Source organism: Panulirus ornatus, chromosome 1 (assembly GCF_036320965.1).
Source record: "Panulirus ornatus isolate Po-2019 chromosome 1, ASM3632096v1, whole genome shotgun sequence".
In the NCBI taxonomy this organism is placed as follows: Eukaryota; Metazoa; Arthropoda; class Malacostraca; order Decapoda; family Palinuridae; genus Panulirus; species Panulirus ornatus.
In genome coordinates, this window is record NC_092224.1 from 89974004 (window position 1) to 90000956 (window position 26953).

At 43.7% G+C, this 26953-nt stretch overlaps 1 long non-coding RNA gene across 1 annotated transcript; it reads right to left on the bottom strand.

The window, feature by feature from the left end:
• Positions 1–7225: 7225 nt before the first annotated feature.
• LOC139750836 (uncharacterized) lies at positions 7226–26749 on the bottom strand. Its single transcript, XR_011713233.1, has 2 exons — positions 24080–26749; positions 7226–8979 (listed from the first exon to the last, which is right to left on the bottom strand). It is a non-coding gene; the product is annotated as an uncharacterized lncRNA (long non-coding RNA).
• Positions 26750–26953: the final 204 nt, after the last annotated feature.

Below are 26953 nucleotides of genomic sequence, written 5' to 3' on the forward strand. Positions count from 1 at the left end.
TCTCTCTCTCTCTCTCTCTCCTTCCCCACCAGCATATCACTGCACACACCAGAGTCGGAGGAACAGTCACACCCTCATTATTCGATCTAATTTCCAGATGTAAAAAACCTGGATATTGAAAATATCAGCATTGATACTACCTCTCTTGCGAGAAGCTGCCGTATTATGCCAGAGTTTATAGTAGCCGGTTGGTCGTAAGTAACGCTGAAAACAAGAGAGAAATTTGACTGATAAGAGATAACTATACGGAGGTGAAAACTTATTCGGCGAGATAAAGAGAGTGATACAGAACTCCGCTGGCAGAGGCCAGAACACAGCTGCCAGAGGGTTTGTACAAGTCGTCTTCAGTGGAGGGAGCCAGCAAAATGCGAACGTTCTAACACTGGGAAATGGAAATTGGGAGACAAAGAAATATGGTGTAAGTGACGTCAAAAAGGGACGGGAAGTATAAAAAGACACAGATGGCGCAACACAGACAGGCGTATGGAAGCAGGGAATGACGACGATGGAATAAGAAGAAAAAAGAGAAATCAAGAGAAAATACGTCTGTAAACGGCACATAAACTTCCAGAATTTAACCCAGGGATTTATCAGGAGGAAGTGGTTGATAAAGGACAGATAATTAGGCAAGATGACTCAAAGATGGATGTTTATCAGGATATGAACGCCAAGTTACAAGATGTACTTACAGCCGAAGACGCTTAAGCTTTTATCTCCACAAGAGATTAGGATCGGAGAGAGTCATAGGGAGGCACCGAGATGTTCAGACGAGATACAAGGTGGCTCATGAGGCAGCCAGACTCATGTGAGATGCAGGACGTTGTTAATGTTATCAGCACTAGACTACAGGCCGGTACCACCTGAGCACTGGTGTCTTTAAGCTACTGGAAAAGATAATCAGGAAGGAGATAGCGAAGCCTCCAGAGTGGAAAGGAAGCGTGGGGGTCGGAGGGAACAAATTACGCATGACGAACCTTTAAGAGAATTCTCATGACCAGAGTGAGCGATGGTCGAGAAAGAGAAAGACGGGTGGGTGGACCATATGTGCTTAGACTGTCAGGGACACATTGTCCACCAAAGAAGACAGATGAGAGAGAAAAAAGGAAGGCCAGGCGATAAGTAAGAGACAGGCTTCTGTGGTGGACACAAAAATCACCTAACTGGAGGGGGAACAGATGACGTATATCAGAAGGTGCCTTTTTAGACGAGGCAGAAGTAAACAGTGGTGTCCCGCAGGGCTTCGTGTTGGGGCCACCGTTATCCCTGATCTATGTAAATGACCTGCCAGAAGGACTCAAATCATACCTGAATATGTTTGTAGATGACGCTAAGCTTATGAGAAAAACAAGTAGCATCTGGGATAGCGACGACTAACAGAGAGACTCTGGACAAGGTTCCGCACTTGTCAGATGCATGGCTAATGAAATTCAACCCAAATAGATGCAAAGTAATGGAGATGAGAGACAACCAGGAGGTTAACCAATGCTGGTGGTTGATTTCAGGCATCTCCCTGCGAGAGGAACTTGCGAATTGGCACAGTGCTCAGTCTATCTCCAGGAGACCACATTAGAAGGTCTGTCAAATGTCTGAACTATGCATGTTGTTTGATGCCAAAAATACTTTGAAGTCCACAGACAAATATGCGTTTCAAGAAATTGTTTACGTGTGACACCAAACTTACAATCTGCATCACCATTTTAGGTTCTGTCTATAAGGAGGCATATATATATATATATATATATATATATATATATATATATATATATATATATATATATATATATATATATATATATTTACGTGTACGTTGAGAATATTGGGAAAGCTAGATAACAGAGAAACCTTGATGGTCTTTGACGAGGTTATTTACTGGAGGACAGCATACTGGAAAGCCAGATAAGAAGAGACCCGATGGTTTAGGACAATGTTGTCTGCTGGAAGGCAGTGCATGGAAAAACCAGGTAACAACAAGAGACCTGATGCTCCGGGACGAGGTTATCTGCTGGAGGACAGTAATGGGGTCCTACATTCCTAATCTAAATAAACAGAGACAAGATAGGACAACAGAACCCAACAGCAAACGACGAAGACTGTACATGAATTAAGAGATATGAGTCAGGGAGAGAGGACAAAACTCCACAGCGTTCCAGTCCTGGAAAGACGAGAGGTCAAGCGAAGACTTGAGTATATCTTTTACGCTACTGAAGTCGAGCATTTGTTTGAGAGTGGGAGGAATCGTTGGAGCGCTGGAAGGACCGGGAAAGTTGTGTGGAAATAGTTATATATCATTAGAGGAGGAGACAGATGGAATATGATCGAGTCAAAAAGTCCGAAATGAAGGCCTGTAGTGCCATATGTGTCTTTCTATTTTCTTCGGCAAATTTCGTACTTATCGTCCCTTTCAACGTCAAATTCTGCATCAAAGAAACGAGAGCAAAACTGGAAAATGGGCGGAAGGAGAATAAGAAAAAAAAGATATAGAAAAGTACATTTATGTTTTTCGTGGTAAGAGAGTTGTGGAAGCGTGGAGCAACCTGAGTGAATTAAAGCCACCTGAGTGAATTAGTAGGGAATGATAGCAGGATTGAAAGATTGTAATGTGTGTATGATGGTAACATGAGATCAAGAAATGTTGTGCTGCGCGTCTACTCCCAACACACACACACGCACACGATTGCATCACTCTGCAAGGGGACTTTAACACAAACTCCAAACTTGAGTTGGTCAAACAACACGATCGTTAAAGTTCAAGCCGAGTAAGCGCGAGGTAACGAGGATGGGACAGAGTGGAGGACGGCCTCGATATGAACATCATGTAACAGAAGATAAGCTGAGGGAACCTGTGTAACAGAAGATAAGCTGAGGGAACCTGTGTACCAGAAGATAAGCTGAAGGAACCTGTGTAACAGAAGATAAGCTGAGGGAACCTGTGTAACGAGAAGATAAGCTGAGGGAACCTGCGTACCAGAGGATAAGCTGAAGAAACCTGTGTAACAGAAGATAAGCTGAGGGAACCTGTGTAACAGAAGATAAGCTGAGGGAACCTGTGTAACAGAAGGTAAGCTGAGGGAAACCTGTGTACCAGAAGGACTTAAGTTTCGACATTGTACCTCACCGAGGGTCCCAGCTCCACCCTAATTAGAACAGCTGTACAGGAGGAGAGTCTGTGTACCGGCTGATAGTCAACAAGTTGTTTACATCGGATATCATGGTTCATTTAATTTGATGTGAGACATACTACTACTTTTTTTTTTTTCTTCCACCTTCGTTTTTTTTTTTTTCCGATGGCTTGGGAAGAATTCTCTGTTTTCTCGGTAGAGAATTGGCACTGAGGATACGTTGCGAAGAGAGAGAGAGAGAGAGAGAGAGAGAGAGAGAGAGAGAGAGGTTGTGTCCACTCGTCTCGTGTAAACATGTGTGTGTGTGTGTGTGTGTGTGTGTGTGTGTGTGTGTGTGTGTGTGTCATTCACAGTTATCAGTGGTTTTCGTCAAGTAGTTCGTTCTGTAACTCTGATCTCATCTCTATGATTCCAGGGAGGTGGTGCGAAAGTTGCTGTTTCTTCCATAAACTTTGCCATATGAATATTAGGGAGGTTTACTTAGGCAGTCAGCATGACTGAGGCAGTCAGCATTGCTGAGGCAGTCAGCGTGACTGAGGTAGTCAGCATTGTTGAGGAAGTCAGCATGACTAAGGCAGTCAGCATTGTCAAGGTAGTCAGGATTTTTGAGGAAGTCAGCATGACTGAGGCAGTCAGCGTCAGAAAATCGAGTGTGGAGCGGACTATTGCACTACAGAGAACCAGAGGTTCTGCCGCATCTCAGCGAACAGGACGCGGGCCGTGGACGAACACGGAAGACAACAGCTAACGATATTGTCATCCTCGAAACACTGTGGATGACACGGAGAAGAAAACTACCTTAGACCTTGTGAAGGATCTATCCAGCGTGTACGGGAGTGGAGTTCTGATGCGTCAGTTGTTACCGTGCAGATTCCTTGATGCCCGTCAAGAAGAGGCAAGAGGTCTCTAAATGGTCAGCGGATCACTACTCTCACGAAGGAAAACGGGTTACAGCGAACACAAGATTTAGGTGTACAAAGGGCTGGCGGAAAGGGGTGACGGAAAGTGGTGGTTTCATATGATTGCTCCTTTTTGAATCTCACTGTCACTGCAGACAGTATATACTGACCAGGCTTTCAGAATACCCTCCGTAGAACATGGCCTGGGGGTCGTTTTACTGCCGCGGGCCCTGGGTTACGCATTTTCTGTTGAAGGAATGATGAAGAATGAAAGAAATGTATTGAACTTTTAATGGAATGATTACATCCGTATCTGATGAGGCTGTACCCACGTAGCGACGGGAGATTCCAGCACGTCCAGGCTCCACCACAACCACACTTCCAGAAAAAGTTCAGAAATTTTGCGAAGACAAAGAAAGAACTCAAATAACTTGGTAACTCCCTTGTCGGCTACTGTAAAAGCTAGATTCAGGAGGCAGGAGTGTATGGGAGGCTGTTACAGAGCATGGATGGAACAGACTAAGATTAGTTTGGGTGAAAGGAACAACTGAAACTGTGAAGAATGCAATGGTATGTGCATATGCCCCTGTGAATATGAAGACTTTGAGCTTATGCTTATGCTCATATCAGCCACTATCAGAGTGTATGGGTTAGCGATAAAGCGATAGCGAAGTTCAGAAAATGTCCTCTACATCAGTGGATTCCAAACCGAAATGGGTCAAAAAGCCAAGGATGGCCATATGATTTTGTACAGGGTAGTGTGACTGTACTAAGTTTGAGCTACATTATGAGAATTTCACGAAAGTTCTATTGTCCCAATTATTGTTCTATTGTCACAATTATAGAAATTGTGAGCCAAAAGTAGAATATCTCTCCAAGTCTGGTCACGGCTTTTTAAGAAACATTAAGAGTTGATAGAGAAGGTTCAGAGGAGGGCAATAGACATACTACCAGATTCAACAAAGCAGAGTTACGATTAGAGGTTAGAGGCCATAGATTCTCCCACAGCGCAAGAGAGAAGAATAAGGAATAACTTGATCATAGTCTTCAAGTTTCTAAACCACTTCGAGGATCTCGACGGTAAACAGATGTCAAGAAATATTCTTATGGCATGAGAATGATGGGTGACTGGAACATGCTTTGTGCTAGAAATGTAAAAAGTTATACGATAGAAGAAAAGTTTAAGAGATGGGGGCCTCAAGAGTGTAAAACTCCTTCCCTTTTTTGTGCAAAGTTACACACACACACACACACACACACACACACACACCAAACTCAGTACAGAGTACATCTTACCCCGTCTCACACTCAGATCCATCCTGCACAACTTCAAACCACTGACCTCTGATGACCTGTGGTGGGAAGTGACCCTTGCGGTGTGAGATGTGTGTGTATGTGTGTGTGTGTGGGGGGGGGGGGTTGCATCGTTAGCGTGTTTACTCCCAACTACTGCAAAACTGCTTTACTAGGAAGTGAGGTTTTTAATGGAAGTGTACGCTAAGTCTTTGACAATTTCCTTCGTAGTTGGTGCTAGTTGGCCATCAGTTGTTCCGCTCATTATATATATATATATATATATATATATATATATATATATATATATATATATATATATATATATATATATATATGTATATATAAAACTCAACCATCCTGCCCCAGGGTCTCGTCTGTGAGGTTCCTACAGTTTTTCACTGGGTGGGACTATAGGTCAAGACGTGTGGTGGTGCTATTGTGCTTTTGTGGGTCTAAGGGCAAGACAATTGAGGAGGAAGTGTTAAGCGTTTTCATTGTGGAGGTTGCACAAGGAGTGTCGTGATATGTTGCATCAATTTTTGTAATGTGGGAGAGATAAATGTTGTTCAGAGTGTCGGTCAAGAAAGTGTAACACGTACATGTCTGGTAAGTGTGATTCTAAATGGGGTGTAAGACTCGCGTGGAGCGGAGGTTGAGATTGGTTTATAAAAAGGGGGTGGTGGTTGTTTTGAGTTTCTCGAGTTATATATGTGAATATGATTTGTCAGCATAATATTTGTTGAAACAGGTTGGAGAAAGATGATTGGGGTTAGTATCTGCGACATAGATTATTGAAACGTATGGCAGGGGTAGACTTTTTTTCTATTCAGCTTAGGGTTTAGTGGTTGGTTGATTCTGAAATGGTTTGGGTACAAGGGTTCCAGTGGTATATTAAGGAACTGTATGTTAAGCATGTTGGAATGAGGTTGTATTAGAAGTATTTCTATTTGCTTGTCTGGGTGATGGAAGCTTGTAGTTAATATACAACTAGTTTTGAGTGCTTTGTTTTGCGTGGTTTGCTGTTCTGTTTCCCTTTTCAGTGTTGGATTGACTAGGCAGGTGAGGCGTAGTTTAGTGTGGAGTGGATGATCTGTTTGAGAGGGATACTGAAGGATTCTTATTCTTGTTCGCAGCCGATGCTTGTGAATCATTCGAGGTCGTTTGTCTTCTCTTATTCATATCCGTTTTGTTGACGGTTGTAGTATGGGAAGTAACTATCATTTGTGTTGTGAATGTGGCCATTCAGGGTCATGGGAGAAGATTGGTTGAATTAATGTCAATTATAATTGGTTAAGAGAGTGACGATGGTGGATTCCTATGAGGGTACAGACGATCTGTGTCGTTCTTTTTCATTGCGTAATGTAATGCTACATGTCTGTTGTTGTTTTTATGGTGCCACAATGTTGTGATGTGATTATGAGGTCATTTGCATATGAGTTGGATTTCACTTCGTGGATTGCGCGCGCGCGCACACACACACACACACACACACACACATATATATATATATATATATATTGGAAAGGATCACAATTTTGCGCGTGATCAAGATATTCCTATGAGTCCACGGGGAAAATGAAACACGAAAAGTTCCCAAGTGCACTTACCAAATGGCGTCCTAGCTTCGTCTCTTCGATGTATATCAACTGACTGTTATATTTCTCTCTTGTGTCTCCCCTGATGATGTGATTATTACACGAAAGTGCACTTGGGAACTTTTCATGTTTCATTTTCCCCGTGGACTCATAGGAATATCTTGATCACGCGCAAAATTGTGATCCTTTCCAATATATATATATATATATATATATATATATATATATATATATATATATATATATATATATATATCCACTGTGACCTCTTGCAACATGCATATATGATAGTAAATGTTGATAAAATTAAAACATAATAAAGAACTGTTTATTGACTTCAAGCGGCCATTCAGCTGCTGATACACAGTTGAAGAATTACGTAAGTCGTGGCTCATAATGGTAACTGGTTAATTAATTGCAGTAGTGCGGAGTTGACATCCATTATGTATGTGATGGTGAACATTATGTGATGTCAAGTTACATCCTGGTTGAACTGTAGTACTGTGTGGACATGTGTATTTAATGGCGAACATCAAGTGATGCTTTAACGTTGTTTGCGTTACAATGATATTGTAACTGACGTACACATAACTATGAGAGAACACTGAGGTATTTTGTTTGCTTGCTTCGCTGTGCATTTTTGTTCCTGGATAGTTGATGATAGTCGAAGCAGTAGGCACAGGACAATTCTTGGATCTGTACAGCAAGCAAGCACTGGTCGATCCAAAGTGATTGTGGTGACAGACGTCGGTTAGCCGATCGCTCTCCTTTGACTCTCGAGGAAATTTATGGGATGGCTGTGGTCAGCTGGGTGGGTCACAACTCCTGTGGTCAGTTGAATGGGTCACAACTCTTGTGGTCAGCTGGGTGGGTCACAACTCCTGTGGTCAGCTGGGTGGGTCACAGCTCCTGTGGTCAGCTGGGTGGGTCACAACTCCTGTGGTCAGCTGGGTGGGTCACAACTCCTGTGGTCAGCTGGGTGGGTCACAACTTCTTTGGTCAGCTGGGTGGGTCACAACTTCTTTAGTTAGCTGGGTGGGTCACAACTTGTATGGTCAGCTGGGTGGGTCACAACTCTTGTGGTCAGCTGGGTGGGTCACAACTTCTTTGGTCAGCTGGGTGGGTCACAACTGTGGTCAGCTGGGTGGGTCACAACTCCTGTGGTCAGCTGGGTGGGTCACAACTCTTGTGGTCAGCTGGGTGGGTCACAACTCCTGTGGTCAGCTGGGTGGGTCACAACTGTGGTCAGCTGGGTGGGTCACAACTTCTTTGGTCAGCTGGGTGGGTCACAAATACAACGGTCAGGGGCCGTGGCCAGTTGTTTACACTAAGGCGACCGCATCTCTCGGGCCTAGTCTTCTCGAGTGAGTTACCGGTTCACTGGTAAAGGTTCAAATTTGTTTATCTCTTGCACACAGTCAAATTCATTGAAGGGAGACACTCTTGTGTGAAGATGGTAGGTTGGTCCAATCAGGCATAATTCAAGTATCGAGCTGGAGGGTGGAGGAGAGAGTTCAAGGTCGACATCTCGACCTGTAGGCTGCTCGAGAGCGCCACTGACACACACGTCTTACCTAGTCAAGGATTTGGCGTTATATATATATATATATATATATATATATATATATATATATATATATATATATACATATATATGTGTGTGTGTGTGTGTGTGTGTGTGTGTGTGTGTGTGTGTGTGTGTTAGTATTGAAAAAAATAAACCAGCCAAAGACCGAGAATTTACAGGGAAGTACATTTAACATAAACATGGACTACAATAAATGGAATGGATAATGTTAACACTGGCTGCTCCTGTAAAGTTCGTTAAGTGCGAGCTCGGACGAACTCATTGCTGTTGTGGTGTGGAAATGCACCCCGAGGACGTCGGATGTCTGGTTGGAAGAGTTGATGATGGCAGGAATGGTGCAGGAGCTTCTGTCGGATGAGGTCCAAGTGATGAATGGAGAGAGAGACAGGAGGACCGGTGTGTTTCGATCCTCTTCATAGGTGATGCAAGAGGGCCTGGGGATGATCATCCATACCCAACGCGGCACTCTTTTCTCGTAGTTCCTGTGTACAAAGCAGTGTGACATTAACTAAGGGAAAACAAAATGGTTGTGAATAGGCTAACCATGGTTCTCCACCCCCCCCTCTCTTCTCTCATCCCAGGTTATGCCAATGGGTTACTAAGACTATATCGTTGCTCGTCCTTTTACCGACTGAATCCATGTAATACACACGGAACAAGATTCACTGCCCGTTCGCCATATTGTTTACGTGTGATGACAAGTAAACACGCTTAGCGAACATAGCAAACGCTGTCAGTGAACAAAACTCCCAGCAACTGAATGCAATGGACTCTGTAACTTTCATATGTTTTTCGAACAACGCCGGAAGATAAGGCAAATTTAGGTGTCAAGGGGAAATTAGATGAGGTTTTCATAGGTTGTGTTCATTTTCAGATTTGTTTCCCTCTCATTTACCCTACAATACCCCATGATCATCACAGCCCTCCCCACTATCGCCATATACTAATGGAAAATACTCCAGTCACACTCTTCAAAGCCAAATCACATCTGCTAAGTATATTTAGATCAACAATTCATTGTTATGGTGCCCCTAAACTGAAACTTCATTATTTCGATTATCGGTCGACTGATTTATTATGTCTCACAAGAATCTAAGTCCAATACCTGTCCAGTTCTCTGGTGAAAATCTTAAGTCGAGTGTTTGGGTTACAAACAATCCAAGATATTTTGGGTGAATCACTTTTAAACTGCGTTCGTCCATTCTCTCTCTCTCTCTCTCTCTCTCTCTCTCTCTCTCTCTCTCTCTCTCTCTCTTACATGTAACTGGTGACACTATTTCTCTCATACCTGTAATACATTGTCTTTCCTTTACAGACTAACATAATTGCAGCACGCCCTTCCCATATGTCTGTTCCTCGGTCAAAGTATGTTTCCCTTTATCATTTAGAGCGAAAGATATCTTCGTCTGTCTTTCATAATCTGTAGATGATTTGAGGTTGCAGCCTGGATCTGAACAGAATTTCTGCTCAGACATGGTGGTAATAGGGCCTACTGGTCTGTGTGTGTTTTTACCGGGCGTTGAAACTCTTTGTGGATTGTATACATCCGCAGTCTTGGGCTGCAGGAGCCTCTAGAAAGAGGCCCTGGGTAACTCACAGACTCGTGATCCTTTTAACATCTACTGGTGTCTCCGTATTTTTTCCTCCAACTGTGATTTGTTACTATTTGCTTCAGTGTATGTGTAATACACGAAAGCGCTTAAGCGAGTTTTCCTGCTTTGATTTTCCCTCGTGGCCTTCAAGTTCATCTGTGATCGTCACGTGTCTGCTTCGTGAATATATGGGAGCGGGGGGCTGGATATCCTCCCCTCTCGTTTTTTTTTCCAATTTTCCAAAAGAAGGAACAGACAAGGGGGCCAGGTGAGGATATTCCCTCAAAGGCCCAGTCCTCTGTTCTTAACGCTACCTCGCTAACGCGGGACATGGCGAATAGTACGAAAGAATAAAAGAAAAGATATATATATATATATATATATATATATATATATATATATATATATATATATATATATATATAAAGGTTTATGCAGCCTCAAGCTGCACTACTCACTGTAGCAGGAAAGTGTAGGCTTCTTTGAAGTGAGAATTTCTTTGACGAGACTGTACCCCTATTGACACATCCTCGCCAGAGGTAACCTTTCAGAATCAGTGTAACTTCATGGATGTTATTTTTCATTAAGGTCTCTCAACTCTGTCTGTCTCTGTCTGTCTGCCTGTCTGTCTGTCTGTCTGTCTGTCTGTCTGTCTCTCTCTCTCTCTCTCTCTCTCTCTCTCTCTCTCTCTCTCTCTCTCTCTCTCTCTCTCTCTCTCTCTCTCTCTCTTCCACTGAGAAATCTACAAAATAATGCTAACGTAATAAGAACCGTAGGAGATGGGAGACAGAATTACAGCCTAAGACACAGTAGCCAATACTGCCATGAGACAAATTTCCCGGCACACGCAGGAAAAAAAAAACAAAAAAACCAATTACGTAACATAATATGAATCTCGTAGAAATTTAAACCCCTGAGATTAAACTGGGACGAAGATAAGGATCATTATAGACACACGACATTCCTCTGTTTTGGTACGGTTGTGACGTGTAGATGTGGCCCCTTGACCAACACTCCGATCCTCGAGTTATGGTAGCCTAGTTCTAGGGCCGGGTTCATGAAGGTTTAAGGACATATCAGCAGCTATGTAGATCACCCTCCCCTTCTCTCCTACGGGGTCGTGCATTCGTGGTCGTAGCGTTGGGCACAAAGGGTCGTGCTATTGTGGCTAACAGCAGACTCCGCATCATAACAGTAGACCCCGGTATCATATATTTTCCCGCTAATACACGACTCCTCCTCCTCCTCCTCCTCCTCCATCCCCGAGGGAGGAACTAGACCAGAAAATACATCTGCCGCTCGTAAAGACGCCAGCTTGACGGTGCGCACGGAATTATCGCATTACATTTATTACATATATTTCTCTATGTTCCTTAGTATCAAAAGTTTTCTTCTACCCCAGCCCAGTGTAATTTGTGAAACGAACGAACACTATGATTATCTGTAAAGTGTATACCGTCTGATTGTGAAAAGAGATGAAGGTAAATGAAATCTTGGCTCCGGGTGAGCTGGGGAACTCGTCTTCCAGCTACCTGCAGGTCCAGTCTGAGGAGGCTTGGCTGCTCCCACGTCCAGTCTGAGGAGGCTTGGCTGCTCCCACGTCCAGTCTGAGGAGGCTTGGCTGCTCCCACGTCCAGTCTGAGGAGGCTTGGCTGCTCCCACGTCCAGTCTGAGGAGGCTTGGCTGCTCCCACGTCCAGTCTGAGGAGGCTTGACTGCTCCCACGTCCTGTCTGAGGAGGCTTGGCTGCTCCCACGTCCAGTCTGAGGAGGCTTGGCTGCTCCCACGTCCAGTCTGAGGAGGCTTGGCTGCTTCCACGTCCAGTCTGAGAAGACTTGGTTTACCCCCACGTCCAGTCTGAGAAGACTTGGCTACCCCACGTTCAGTCTGAGGAGACTTGGCTATCCCCCACATCCAGTCTGAGGAGACTTGGCTACCCCCACGTCTAGTCTGAGGAGACTTGGCTGCTCCTGCGTCCAGTCTAAGAAGACTTGGCTACCCCCACGTCCAGTCTGAGGAGACTTGGCTACCCCACGTCCAGTCTGAGGAGGCTTGGCTAGCCCCACGTCCAGTCTGAGGAGACTTGGCTAACCTCACGTCCAGTCTGAGGAGACTTGGCTACCGTCACGTCCAGTCTGAGGAGACATGGCTACCCCCACACATCCAGTCTGAGGAGACTTGGCTACCTCCCCCCACATCCAGTCTGAGGAGACTTGGCTACCCCTACACGTCCAGTCTGAGAAGACTTGGCTACCTCCCCCAACGTCCAGTCTGAGGAGACTTGGCTTCCCTCCCCAACCCAGACTGTGATCGAGTATTTGGCTTAATATATTCTTGGTTTGTGATTTATCTCGGTCGACTCCCGGTCCATGAGCCATTATGGAGTGAAGAAAGATAACAGGCATGTAGAACAAATGAAGAACATTGTGTTATCGGAGAACTTCTGTCGTTTCTTTAAAGAGATATTTCCACTCTGACCGATATCCCGATTTAGACATATCGTTTATAAGGACCGGAACCCATAAAAAACCCCTTTATACCATACGGTTGACGTAATGGGTACCATATATTAGTGGATAGATGATAATAACATACCCTGGGTCATATCTGCCAGACCTAATCTAATGGAAATGATGGGATCTGAGCACGATCTAATTAATGGGTTTGATGTTAACTGCTACTGACCAAGGGGTACGATCTAATGGGCGTGATCCGTTGAGTGTAACTTGATGATCAGGGGGTTATTGGAAGTGACCTAATGGGTATGGTGAAACTTGATGGGTTTAGCTAATGGATGTCTAATTGGTATGGCATAATGGGCTTGACCTAATGGGTTTAGTCTAATGAATGTAGCCTAATGGGTGTGCTCTTGTAGATGTAATCTAACGGACGTAGCTTAATGGATGTCGTCTAATGGATGTAACCTAATGGGTGTAGTCTAATAGATGTAATTCAGTGGGTGTAGCGAAACGGACTTAAAACTAATGCGTGTATCCTAATAGACGTAGTCTAATGGATGAAGTCAAATGGTTGTAGCCTCATGGAGTTTGTCTAATGGGTGTAGCCTAATGGATGTAGTCTAACGGATGTAATCTAATTATTATAGTCTAATGGATTTAGTCTGATGCGTGTAGCCTAATGGATGCAATATAATTGATGGTGTTAATGAGTATAGTCTATGGGACGTAGTCTAATAGATGTAGCCTATTGGGTGTAATCTAATGGACGTAGCCTAATATTTGTAGCCTAGATGATGTACTCTAAGGGGTGTAACCTAATGTATAGATTACTGGTTATAGTATAATGGTTGTAGTCTGATAGGTGAATTGTAATGTATGTAGCATATTGGACGTAGTCTAATGGGTGTAGCCTCATGGATGTAGTCTAATGGGTGTAGCCTCATGGCTGTAATCTAATGGGTGTAGCCTCATGGCTGTAATCTAACGGGTGGAGCCTCATGGCTGTAATCTAATGGGTATAGCCTCGTGGCTGTAGTCTAATGAGTATGATATTAAAGGGTATACCCTCATGGTAGTAGTCTAATGGGTGTAGCCTCATGGTAGTAGTCTAATGGGTGTAGCCTCATGGTAGTAGTCTAATGGGTGTAGCCTCATGGATGTAGTCTAATGGGTGTAGCCTCATGGCTGTAATCTAATGGGTGGAGCCTCATGGCTGTAATCTAATGGGTGGAGCCTCATGTCTGTAATCTAATGGGTGGAGCCTCATGGCTGTAATCTAATGGCAGTAACATCATGGCTGTAATCTAATGGGTATAGCCTCATGGTTGTAATCTAATGGGAGTACCATTATGGCTGTAATCTAATGGGTATAGCCTCATGGCTGTAATCTAATGGGTATAGCCTCATGGTTGTAATCTAATGGGTATAGCCTCATGGCTGTAATCCGCAATCTAATGGGTGTAGCCTCATGGCTGTAATTTAATGGGTGTAGCCTCACAGATGTAGCATAATGGGTGTGGGAGGTGCACGAGCCGCGTCTGAGGGCGTGGCGTGGTTTACCCGGGCCTGGCAGTTAAGAGGCGTGTGATGACGGTGAACCGCTCTTCTGGCAATGAGGTGTGGCTGCTGCCAGTCCCTCACTGTGGGAGTGACGTGCTTGCCTGCCCTGCTGTTTGTGAGGAGGTGGTTGCTCTCCGTCCCTCACTAGGGGATGAGGGAGTAACGTCCATCCCTAACTTCGCTGTGAGGCCTGGCTTGGATGCTGTCCATCCTCATTAAGGGGAGGATTGGCAGCCCTGCCTCACTGTGAGGTCTGGCGTGGGGGGCCGCCGGTCCCTCACTAGCGGAGTGGAGGCCCTGCCTCACTGTGAGGTCTGGCGTGGGGGGCCGCCCGTCCCTCACTAGCGAAGTGGAGGCCCTGCCTCACTGTGAGGTCTGGCGTGGGGGGCCGCCCGTCCCTCACTAGCGGAGTGGAGGCCCTGCCTCACTGTGAGGTCTGGCGTGGGGGCCGCCCGTCCCTCACTAGCGGAGTGGAGGCCCTGCCTCACTGTGAGGTCTGGCGTGGGGGGCCGCCCGTCCCTCACTAGCGAAGTGGAGGCCCTGCCTCACTGTGAGGTCTGGCGTGGGGGGCCGCCCGTCCCTCACTAGCGGAGTGGAGGCCCTGCCTCACTGTGAGGTCTGGCGTGGGGGGCCGCCCGTCCCTCACTAGTGGAGTGGAGGCCCTGCCTCACTGTGAGGTCTGGCCTTCACTACCTCTCTTAAGGCTGTAGCAATTTTTTTTTGTCTTTCCTTTGGTTGAGATAAAATCCGAAGGTAAATATCTTGTCTTATATATATATATATATATATATATATATATATATATATATATATATATATATATATATATATATATGTATATATATATATATATATATATATATATATATATATATATATATATATATATATATATTTATTTATTTATTTATTTATTTTGCTTTGTCGCTGTCTCCCGCGTTTGCGAGGTAGCGCAAGGAAACAGACGAAAGAAATGGCCCAACCCACCCCCATACACATGTATATACATACACGTCCACACACGCAAATATACATACCTATACATCTCAATGTACACATATATATACACACACAGACACATACATATATACCCATGCACACAATTCACACTGTCTGCCTTTATTCATTTCCATCGCCACCTCGCCACACATGGAATACCATCCCCCTCCCCCCTCATGTGTGCGAGGTAGCGCTAGGAAAAGACAACAAAGGCCCCATTCGTTCACACTCAGTCTCTAGCTGTCATGCAATAATGCCCAAAACCACAACTCCCTTTCCACATCCAGGCCCCACACAACTTTTCATGGTTTACCCCAGACGCTTCACATGCCCTGATTCAATCCACTGACAGCACGTCAACCCCGGTATACCACATCGATCCAATTCACTCTATTCCTTGCCCGCCTTTCACCCTCCTACATTTTCAGGCCCCGATCACTCAAAATCTTTTTCACTCCATCTTTCCACCTCCAATTTGGTCTCCCACTTCTCCTCGTTCCCTCCACCTCTGACACATATATCCTCTTGGTCAATCTTTCCTCACTCATTCTCTCCATATACCCAAACCATGTGTGTGTGTGTGTGTGTGTGTGTGTGTGTGTGTGTGTGTGTGTTTTGATCACACTAGTCCGTGACGATAGTTATGTCGGTGAAATCGCAATTCAGTAGTTCTTATAAGAAATTTATACAATTTTAGTTAACATATGAATTTTTCTATACATTTGATATCACTCCATGTTTCACGGAGGCAATCCACCTCATCGGGTGCAAATAATTTATAAAGTTTTTATTGAAATTCCTCCTCAAAAATTCCCTCTCTCCTCTCCCATTCTCGACAGCACACTGGCCTGACCGTGAAAGGGGATGTTGGGAGGTGGTGCCAGGTGGTTAAATTGGGGAGGGGGAGGTGGGGAAATGGCTTTGTAGGGGAGGGGTGTGGGGTGGGATGGATGGAGGAAGGGGTTGGGCCTGGGTAACAAGATGAGTGTACGACTATTAATCTTATGTTATCGTTTCTTGGTCATTCTTTCATAATACTTTGGTTGATAATAGCGTTACCTAGGACCTCTCTCCCCCTTTCCAAAGACCCCCTTGCAGTTACATGACTGCACTACATTCAGGAGCAGGGAGAGGATGGACTCTTGAAGTGAGAAGTTCTTTGACGAGGCTTCTTTTTTTTGTCAACCGACGTCAGTGGAGAGTTTTTCCATTTGCATTGTGAAGCCATGCAGGCAGAGTACGGCAACACACACACACACACACACACACACACACACACACACAAGAAACACAAGCACGCACGCATGCACGCACGCAGACAGACAGGCACAGACAGAGAGACAAACAGATAGACAGACAGACACAGACAGACTGACAGACAGACAGAAAGACACACACACACACACACGCACACACACACACACACACACACACACACACACACACACACACACACACACACACACACACACACACACCAAGGGAAGTGGAGGAAAAATAACGAAGAAAAAAATATATAGTGAGAATGCAAAAATCGGAAGACAGACCTCCCCTGCCGGCATTGTAGAGAGGTCAGGAGTGTTTGACCACTGCTGACAGATGGGAGCAGGACATGGTAAACAGTGGGAATTTAAGGATCGCGTAGGGAAGGGGAGGGTAAATGGTTCTGATAAATTATTGTGCTGTGGAAACGAAGCTTGATGAAGTGATGAGATGTCACGTCACCTCTTGTGTCCGGAGGGGGTACATGATAGTGAAGTTGAGGGAGAGAGAGAGAGAGAGAGAGAGAGAGAGAGAGAGAGAGAGAGAGAGAGAGAGAGAGAGAGAGAGGTGACTGGCTCTCCCAATAAGAGACAGACTTAATGTTCGGGACACAGACGTAGATGGCCCACTCAAGTCAACACAGAACGGGAAAAGGGAGATGGTGGTGGGAGGGGGTAACTGTAGGAAGGAGGTGGTCAGTGGTGTTCACTGACATGTCATTCCTCCAACGAATCCGAACGATCATCCCGAACGACCACACGATAACGATAGCTAAAGAACCATCGGGTTGGTACTGTTACTCGAGTCAGTAAATCACACACTTCTCACTATGATAAGTATTAACAAGTATTAACAAGGGGGAGGAATTTTTCCAGTCATGAGGCTGAGAGGTGGGGAAATCTGGATTCTCATAGTGATAAAGGGAACCATGGAGAAACACAAATGCCTTAAGTATGTAAAATGAAAATTATCCACTACCAGTATATGTCTGTGAACACACTAAGGACGAGAGAGGTGTTGGGTCAACCTTCACTTACTAAGATCTTATCTTCGCACACGCACTAGCATGGATATTGATAATGATATACCCTCCACTTGGAGCAAAGTGTTCATGTAATGCTTAAGTTTGATGATGTGGTAGACGAGTCGGACGAGGCCGTTAATAGACCAGAGATGAGACAGGACTTGCGGAGAAGATGTAATTATGGAAACTACACAGAACTTAACCATTTCTACGGTGACACAGATTAGCCAATGAAGTTTGGTAGCCGGAACCAATGGATTGTGTGAAATTTATAATGGAGGAGGTCTGTGAAATTTATAATACGAGAGGGAGGGTTAAGAAAGAGGGAAGAAAGGTTTGATTAAAGAGGTCAGACAACGAAGGGGGGTAGACTTCGAGATGTGCAGTAGCGGAGGAACTCATCAGCCATGCATCAAATTCAAGGTGCAAGAGAACAAGGAGCGAGTGTTGCAGAAGATAGGAGGATCAGAGAAATGTGGAGAGAGAGAAAAAAAAGATATTGACGACGAAGCAGGTTGAAAATTCAAAACATTTCCATATCTTCGACAGGAGTCAGTTAAAGAGTAGCTGATCAGGTGAAGGAATTCAGAGGGTAAAACAGTTCATGATGATGTGAGGAAATGAATAACAAGTTCAGAAGTGTTATGATAATGGGAGACATCAGAGACCCATCACTAATGATATATTCTCTCTTGAAAGACACAAACAATTGTAAAGTGAGTATCAGTGAAGGTCTATACAAACTGGTGAGCTTTGTCGTGGACAAAATTTGTAAACAAGTTCCCTTTCTTGTTCACATAATAAAATTTTATGACAGGCATGATGCCAGACCCGAACACCACCATCCGGTAACGCTTGTTTACCAACGGCGTCTTAGCTCCTCATCTTCTTTGTATATCAACTGACTGTTCAAAGTGTTCTGTCTCATTCTTGTATCTCCCCTGACGATGTGATCATTACACGAAAGTGCACTTGGGAACTTATTGTGTTTCGTTTTCCTCGTAGTTATCCGCAAATACTAGATCACGAGCCACTGTGACCTATTACAATATATATATATATATATATATATATATATATATATATATATATATATATATATTTGGTGAAATCGCACTTCAGTAGATGATACAATTGTATCTAACATGTAACTTTTTCTATATTTTTCTATACATGTGGCACGACATGTTTTGTGGAGACAATCCACCTCATCATCAGGTACCAATACTTAACAAAGTTATTCAAATTCCAACATCACACTTGAGTCCCGCCGTCCAACACCAGTCAGTACAGACCAACCACTGTCCGCATTTATCTAGAGTCCACGCCTCGCATCCATATACAACATCGTTGGAACTATCATTCCATCAGTCATCCCCATCTTTGTCCTCAGTGACAATGGGTCTCCTTTTTCCCACACATTTCTTAATGCGTCCAGGACCTTACCCCCTTCATACACCCTTTGGCTAACGTCAGCCTCCATAGTTCCATTCGGTGCCACGTCCCAGGTAACGTATAAGTCCCACTTTTTCCAGAGGTCCTGTCTATTCAAATTCACACTCGTACTAACCTGACTCTTTTTCCCTTCCAGACCTAATTACCTTGCTCACATTTACTCTTAACTTTCTCCCTTCACAAATGAAATCATAAGATGTTACTGCGAGTGAAAAGCCAATTCTGACGAAGTTGTATCATCCTCAGTAGACGAAGGAACTTCTCGCTTCAAAGGAGTCCTCTCTGTCCCTACTACTGAGTGTAGCGCGACTTTGGACATGGGAAAGGGTCTTGGGTAACACCTGGACCCTTTCAAAAGTCGTCCTGAGGTGATTGTAAATCTATCTATGAATAGATATTTGCACCGTGCAGGAAGTGGTATTTTCATACCAACACATTGTTAAATTTCATATTCAATTTTCGATTTTTAACGCTGACTTTCTTTTTCAGGATTGGGCCCCACTACAGTGGTCGTCACACTGGTAAGAACTATGATTTTTCCAGCCCAAATTTACCTTTAGATTTTTCATGGTGGTATGTGTCCCCCCCACACACACCCACCGACCCACACACACAGGAGTGCACAGTATTTTCCTCGTCTTTCTCCAGTCGGGAGTTGAGCCAGAGGGAGAGGTGGGTTTGGACGTGCCTTTTTTTTTTTTTTTTTTTTTTTTACTAGTTTCCATTTCTGTGTTAGTTCTAGTTTTAACGTACAACCTCGTCATGGATCGTCAAGTTTCCTTTTCTCCGTCTTCCACACGTACTCCTTCACCAACATATTATCCCACCAACATACTCCTTCACCGACATATTATCCCACCAACATATTCCTTCACCAACATGTCCCACCAACACCCTCCCACACCAACAATTTATCCCACCAACATACTCCTTTACCAACATATTATCCCACACCAACAATTCCCCTTGGCAGCTTATCCTCATACCAACGTACTCCCTCACCAGTATATTCCTCCACCAATATGTTTATGCACTAACCTATTACCGACCAGCATACTCCCTTGCCAACATACTTCTAGAAGCCCAGTACACACTCTTGTTAATATACTTCCTCACCAATATACACTATGAGATAGAATTACACTTAATTATCATCTTGATATACTCGGTGAACAGCATACTCTCACGTTACCACATTCCTTAACGAAACGTACCATTTCAGTAGTATACTCCAGTACTGACATATCCTCACTAATATAACCCTTCAGTGTTATATCTCAATATAGACTTCCTTATTTGCATAACTCTCTCAAACAAACACGCCTTCTGACTAACATACACTCCCACGGGTATATCCTGGATCATACTCCGGCTACCATACTGCTTGAACGACGTAGTCTAACAGTAGTATGCTCCATCACTAATAGTATGTTTCACTGATATGATCCTTCACCAGTATAACGCTCGTAAGAGTATTCTAACATATTCTCACATAACATCACCAGTATAGCCAATCCCTCATATTACTCTTAGCAATATATCGCATCACTGACACAATCCCTCAGCAACAGACCTTACCAATATACTCCATGCCTAATACAATCCCTTACCAATATACTCCATCCCGAACACAACCCCACAGCAATATACTCCATGCCTAACACAATCCCTTAGCAATGTACTCCATGCCCAACATAATCCCTCAGCAATATACACCATGCCTAATACAATCCCACAGCAATATACTCCATCCCTATCTCAATCCCTCAGCAATATACTCCATCCCTAACAGAACCCCTCAGCAATATACTCCATCCCAAACACAATCCCTTAGCAATATACTCCATGCCCAACATAAATCCTCAGCAATATACTCCATCCCTATCACAATCCCTTAGCAATATACTCCATGCCCAACATAATCCCTCAGCAATATACTCCATCCCTAACACAACCCCTCAGCAATATACTTCATCCTTAACATAATCCCTCAATCACACACCCAGATTTCGTAAAATATTTCAACATATCCACAGTAACATACATCCCACCCAACATACTCTGTCCCTTATGATTATACCATATCACAATCCTTCGTTACTAGTGTTCTTGTTCAACATATCCCATTCCTAACTTACCCCTACAGAATTCGGTCATTATCTCTCTCTGTGCCGCTTTCGCTGGGGTTCAGTCGACATAACTTATAGGAGAAAATAAAAGATGTTGCAATTAAGACATTCATTCCATTTCTTAATCTGAAATCCGAAAAGGGGGACTTTTATTGATTTTTTTCTGTGCAAAGTGCTTAAGGTTAAGGTATGGTTGGTTAGGTCAGAATAGGTTAGGTTAGGGCAGGATGGGCTAACCTTAGGGCAAGATGGGTTACTTTAGGGCAGGATGGGTTAGGTTATGGTAGGCCAGAATAGGTTAGGTTAGGGCAGGATAGGTTAACCTTAGGGCAAGATGGGTTAGTTTAGGGTAGGATGGGTTAGGTTAGATCAGGATGGGTTAGGATATGTCAGGATGGGTTAACCTTAAGGCAAGATAGATTAGGTTAGGGCAGGATGGGTTAGGGTAGTCTCAGAATAGGTTAGGCTGTGGCAGGATGGGTTAACTTTAGGTTAGGTCAGGATGGGTTAGGTTAAGTCAGGATGGGTTAGGCTAGGCCAGGATGGGTTAACCTTAGGTCAGGTCAGGATGGGTTAGGTTAGGTTAGCTAACTTAACTGATAAAGAATGAAGAACTCAGACCTAACCTAACCTAACCTAGCTTGATTTGCATGGATATTATTTTTTCTCTGTATGTCTTATGAAGGAAAAATTATTGGAATCTCGTTGACTGAAGAACTTTCCTTTTGTAAGTCGATATTTCTACTAGTAAGTTGATGCAAGAACGGCAAATAGACACCTTGAGTCTGTCCCCCAAATTATTCGTCCAGAATATCAAACTAACATACTCTCTGTACAGTGCACTTTGTCCCTTACGAAGTGTAACGCACTCCCACACAGACATACTCCCTCACAAACATACCACATCCCTCATATACTGTTTTTTTTTCTCTCGTACTTCATCGAAGTTCCACGTGTAATGCCAGGAACAGACGAACAATGGCTTCGTTTGCTCACGTCCACTTTCTGATTGTCGTGTGTATTGTACTAAAACCACAACCTCTTATCCACGGCCAGGTTTTCCCAGACCGCTGCATAAGCTCTCGTTCAACCCATTGACAGCAGGTCACACTTTAGCTCCATCCTACGCTGACCTTACACTTTCCTTCGTGATCAAGGCTCCAAACACTCACAGCTTCTTTCACTTCATTCTTCCATCTCGTCGTCGATCTCCCTCCTTCTCTTCGTTCCCTTTATTTCTAACAAATATTTCCCTATTTGTCTACCTCTCTTCACTCGTCCTCTCCATAAGTTCAAACCATTTCGTCATCTTCAGCTCTCTCATTCATACTCCTCTCAACATCACATCTATTTTCTTTTTTATCCTATTATTTCTTATTCGATCAGCATTCCTCACATCACTTATTGTCCTCAAGCATTTCATTTTGCACACACATACCCTCTTTGTACTGGTTGATTTTGGGCCGGTACCTCGCATCCATACAACACAGACGGGGCTGTTATACCATCAAGCATACCTCACATTCAGAAATCAGCTTTTTGCTGGTTTCTCATTCGATTCTGCCAACACAACCCGTGTCATTTCCTCTCCTCCTCACCACCCTCACGGAATGCATGCATGTCTGTCCGTCTCTCCAAGAACTTTGCATTAATCTCCCACACCACCCCATCCATAAACAGATTAAACAACCATGGTGACATCACATACCCTTGCTGCAGGCACACCTTCACCTGCTACCATCCACCCTCCTTTTTTTAATCCCACACACGCCTTACACCTCTCGATAAAAACTCCTCATCGTAACACCTTCCTTAAGACATCCCTATCAACCCTATCATATGTTTTCTATAGATCCATAAGTACCATATACAAATCCTTTTGTTTCTCTATGCATTTTATATATATATATATATATATATATATATATATATATATATATATATATATATATATATATATATCATCCCTGAGGATAGGGGAGAAAGAATACTTCCCACGTATTCCCTGCGTGTCGTAGAAGGCGACTAAAAGGGGAGGGAGCGGGGGGCTGGAAATCCTCCCCTCTCGTTTTTTTTAATTTTCCAAAAGAAGGAACAGAGAACGAGGCCAGGTGAGGATATTCCCTCAGAGGCCCAGTCCTCTGTTCTTAACGCTACCTTGCTAACGCGGGAAATGGCGAATAGTATGAAAGAAAAAAGAAAGATATATATATATATATATATATATATATATATATATATATATATATATATATATATATATATATATATATAATTCATGATATAGACTAATATAATCCTTTATAAACATACTCCCTTAGCAGCACTCCCATTCTCAAACATAAGCCCCAACTAACATAGGTCCTGCCTCGCTAACATATTCTGACACAATCCCTCATTAACATACCTCTTCGCTATTTCTCATATAATCCCTCATTAGCTCACTCCTTCAGCAACTTATTTGAACCTAAGCATACTTCAGTATGATTCCCAATTATCATTTCTTTTTCTATGAAATAAAGCAACATGATCCGCGAACTTATTCTTTCACCAACATACCCAGTCCCCTGCCATATTCTAACACACTGCCTCACTAACATACCTTGCTCCTGCCATATTCTAACACACTGCCTCACTAACATACCTTGCTCCTGCCATATTCTAACATACTCTCTCACCAACATACCCAGTCCCCTGCCATATTCTAACACACTGCCTCACCAACATACCTTGCTCCTGCCATATTCTAACATACTCCCTCACCAACATACCTAGTCCCCTGCCATATTCTAACACACTGCCTCACCAACATACCTTGCTTCTGCCATATTCTAACATACTCCCTCACCAACATACCTTGCTCCTGGCATATTCTAACACACTCCCTCACCAACACACCTTGCTCTTGGCATATTCTAACATACTCCCTCACCAACATACTCTGCTCCTGCCATATTCTAACATACTCCCTCACCAACATACCTTGCCCCTACCATATTCTAACATACTCCCTCACCAACATACTCTGCTCCTGCCATATTCGAACATATCCCCTTACCAAAATATTCCTTATATTCACATACCAACTTGTAACAAACATACCTCCATTGGAAGGTCGTGACGACATACTGCCCCGTTTTCTTCATTCTTCAGTCAGTTCCGCTGGCCGCTCCATGTTCTATCCTGGCCCGACCAACTGGGTTAGTGGTGGTAGGCCTTCCTTCCGCTGCTTTTTCGTCCTACCGTCCCTCAGCTTACGACGAGAAGATGAAGGTGATATGGTGAACCTGGGGGGACGTTGTGGGTGTGGCACTGGGCCATTACTGACGGGAGAATGGGTTAACACACAAACACACACACACACACACACACACACACACACACACACAAACGTACAGACGGACTTAAGGAAGGCGTTTTTATTATAGTTTGTCTTTAATTTTGTACAGTGGGCTGCTGTGGGTGGTGTCACAGGTGTAAGGAATAAAATGAAAATACGTTTTCGTTGCATAAATTTGTTGACAACTTTCTTCATATCAGTTATGTATACTTGTTGATCATCTGTCATGGTTTCTCTTTTTATTTTATATATATGTACATACTGTGCTTTGATATGTACCACGTCTGACATAGCTAGTCAAGGGAGAAGATTAAAATTAATTTGAAGTTTTAACTAGGAAAAGTTAGATTTTCTTTAGACTGGTAGAACACATAGTATAAGACCATAAGAAACGAGTCTTACGTCTATACACATATGCATGAGGCTACACTGAGTGGAGAGTTACCTTTGGCGAGGCTGTATCATCGTCACCTATACGAGACAGAGTACACTCAGAGTTGTCAACCAACTTCTCGCATGAGTGTGTACTGTCCCTGCTACTGTGTGTAGCGTAGCTTTGGAGTTGCTCGAGCACCTAGATCGTGGGTTCTAAGTTTGTATGATAATCATAATGATTTCTGGATTACATATGATTGATAGGCGTGCAGAAGAGAGACTTTTGGATGTAAGTGTGCTGAAAGGGGCAGCTGGTGGGATGTATTTGGGAGGTACTTACAGGGAAGGAATAAATATGCTGGTGACTGACTATAGAAGAGTGTGTGAAAGGAGGAAGCTGAGACTAAATGTGATTAAAAGTAAGGTTATTAGGTTCAGCAGGGTTAAGGGACAAGTTAGTTGGGATGCATGATTGATTGGAGTAATATTGGAGGAAATTAAGTATTTTCGATACCTGGGAGTGGACTTTGCAGCGAATGGAACCGTAGAAGCGGTGGTGAGTCATAGGGTAGGTGAGGGGGCGAGGGTTCTGGTCGCACTGAAGAATGAGTGAAAAGAGGGATCTTTATCTGGGAGGGTAAAAATAGGTAAACTTGAAGGATTAGTAGTTCCAGCAATATTATGTGGATACGAGGCATGTTTTAGAAATGATGTGCAGAGAAGGATGGATGTGTTGTAAATGAAATGTTTAGGGACAATATGTAGTGCGAGGTGATGTGATCGAGTAAGTAATAAAAGGGTAAGAGAGATGTAGTAAAATGAGTGTGGTTGAGAGAGCAGAAGAGAGTGTGCTGAAATAGTATGAACATTTGGAGAGAGTAAGGAAATATTAACAATGGGGTATATGTGCCAGAAATGGAGGGAACAAGAAGAGGGGGGAGACCAAATTGGAAATGGAAGGATGAAGTGAAAAAGGTTTTGAGCGACCGGGCCCTGAACATACAGGAGGGTGAAAGGCGTGCATGGAATTGTGTGAATTGGAACGATGTGGTATAATGGGGTCAGCGTGCTGTCAGTGGACTGAACCAGGGCATGTGGAACGTCTGGTGTAAACCATGGATTTCTGTTGGGCCTGGATGTGGATAGGGAGCTGTGGTATCGGTGCATTACACATAACAGTTGGAAAATAGATGTGAGCGGATGTGGCTTTTCTTCGTTTGTGCTCTGGCGCTACATCGCTAACACACACACACACACACACACACATACACACACCCACCCACACACACACACACACACACACACACACACACACACACACACACTCACCCGAGCTGTAATCAGAGAGTTGTAAGACATGTTCGAGAATCGAACACATACAACATTTTCATAAGCAGTCCACTTCAAAGTCATCTTACTTCCTCTGATGACATGCAACGTTTGTGCCACTCGTGGAAGCGACCCTGGAAGTCTTCACTCGTCAAGTGATTGAGTTCCGCTCTCACGGTTTTATGGATGGTCGGAATGTCATCACATTTTTTGCCTTCACCTTCATTTTGATTTCTGGCAACAGTAGAATCACACGGAGGAGGAGGAGGAGGAGGAGGTCAGGTGAATACAGTGGCTCTGTACGTGTATGTGTGTGAAGCAGCGTTGTCATAGGGTACAGACCATCATCGACCATCTTCCAACCCCTGGTGGCGGTATCTGCCAACTCTTATCTCTCAAGAGGATCAGACCCTCTTCGAGAAAAATAATAAGCCTGATTTACTGTCTGGCCTCATTGTTCACGGTCATACACTACCTCCATAGTGTCGGCTTTATGGACAGTGTATTAAAATCTTTTGATCACATTTCGTGTATATAGATAGCCAGATAACGAGAGAGAGAGAGAGAGAGAGAGAGAGAGAGAGAGAGAGAGAGAGAGAGAGAGAGAGAGAGGAGCACAAAGGGGTTCCAATAGCAGCAGATCACTGGTTCCCTTCGATGCTGGGTGTAGTAGTGGCAGAGATGTGAAGATCATAGATCAGTGTAGTAAGAGTAGAAATATATATATATATATATATATATATATATATATATATATATATATATATATATATATATATATATATTATCCCTGGGGATAGGGGATTAAGAATACTTCCCACGTATTCCCTGCGTGTCGTAGAAGGCGACTAAAAGGGGAGGGAGCGGGGGGCTGGAAATCCTCCCCTCTCTTTTTTTTTAATTTTCCAAAAGAAGGAACAGAGGGGGCCAGG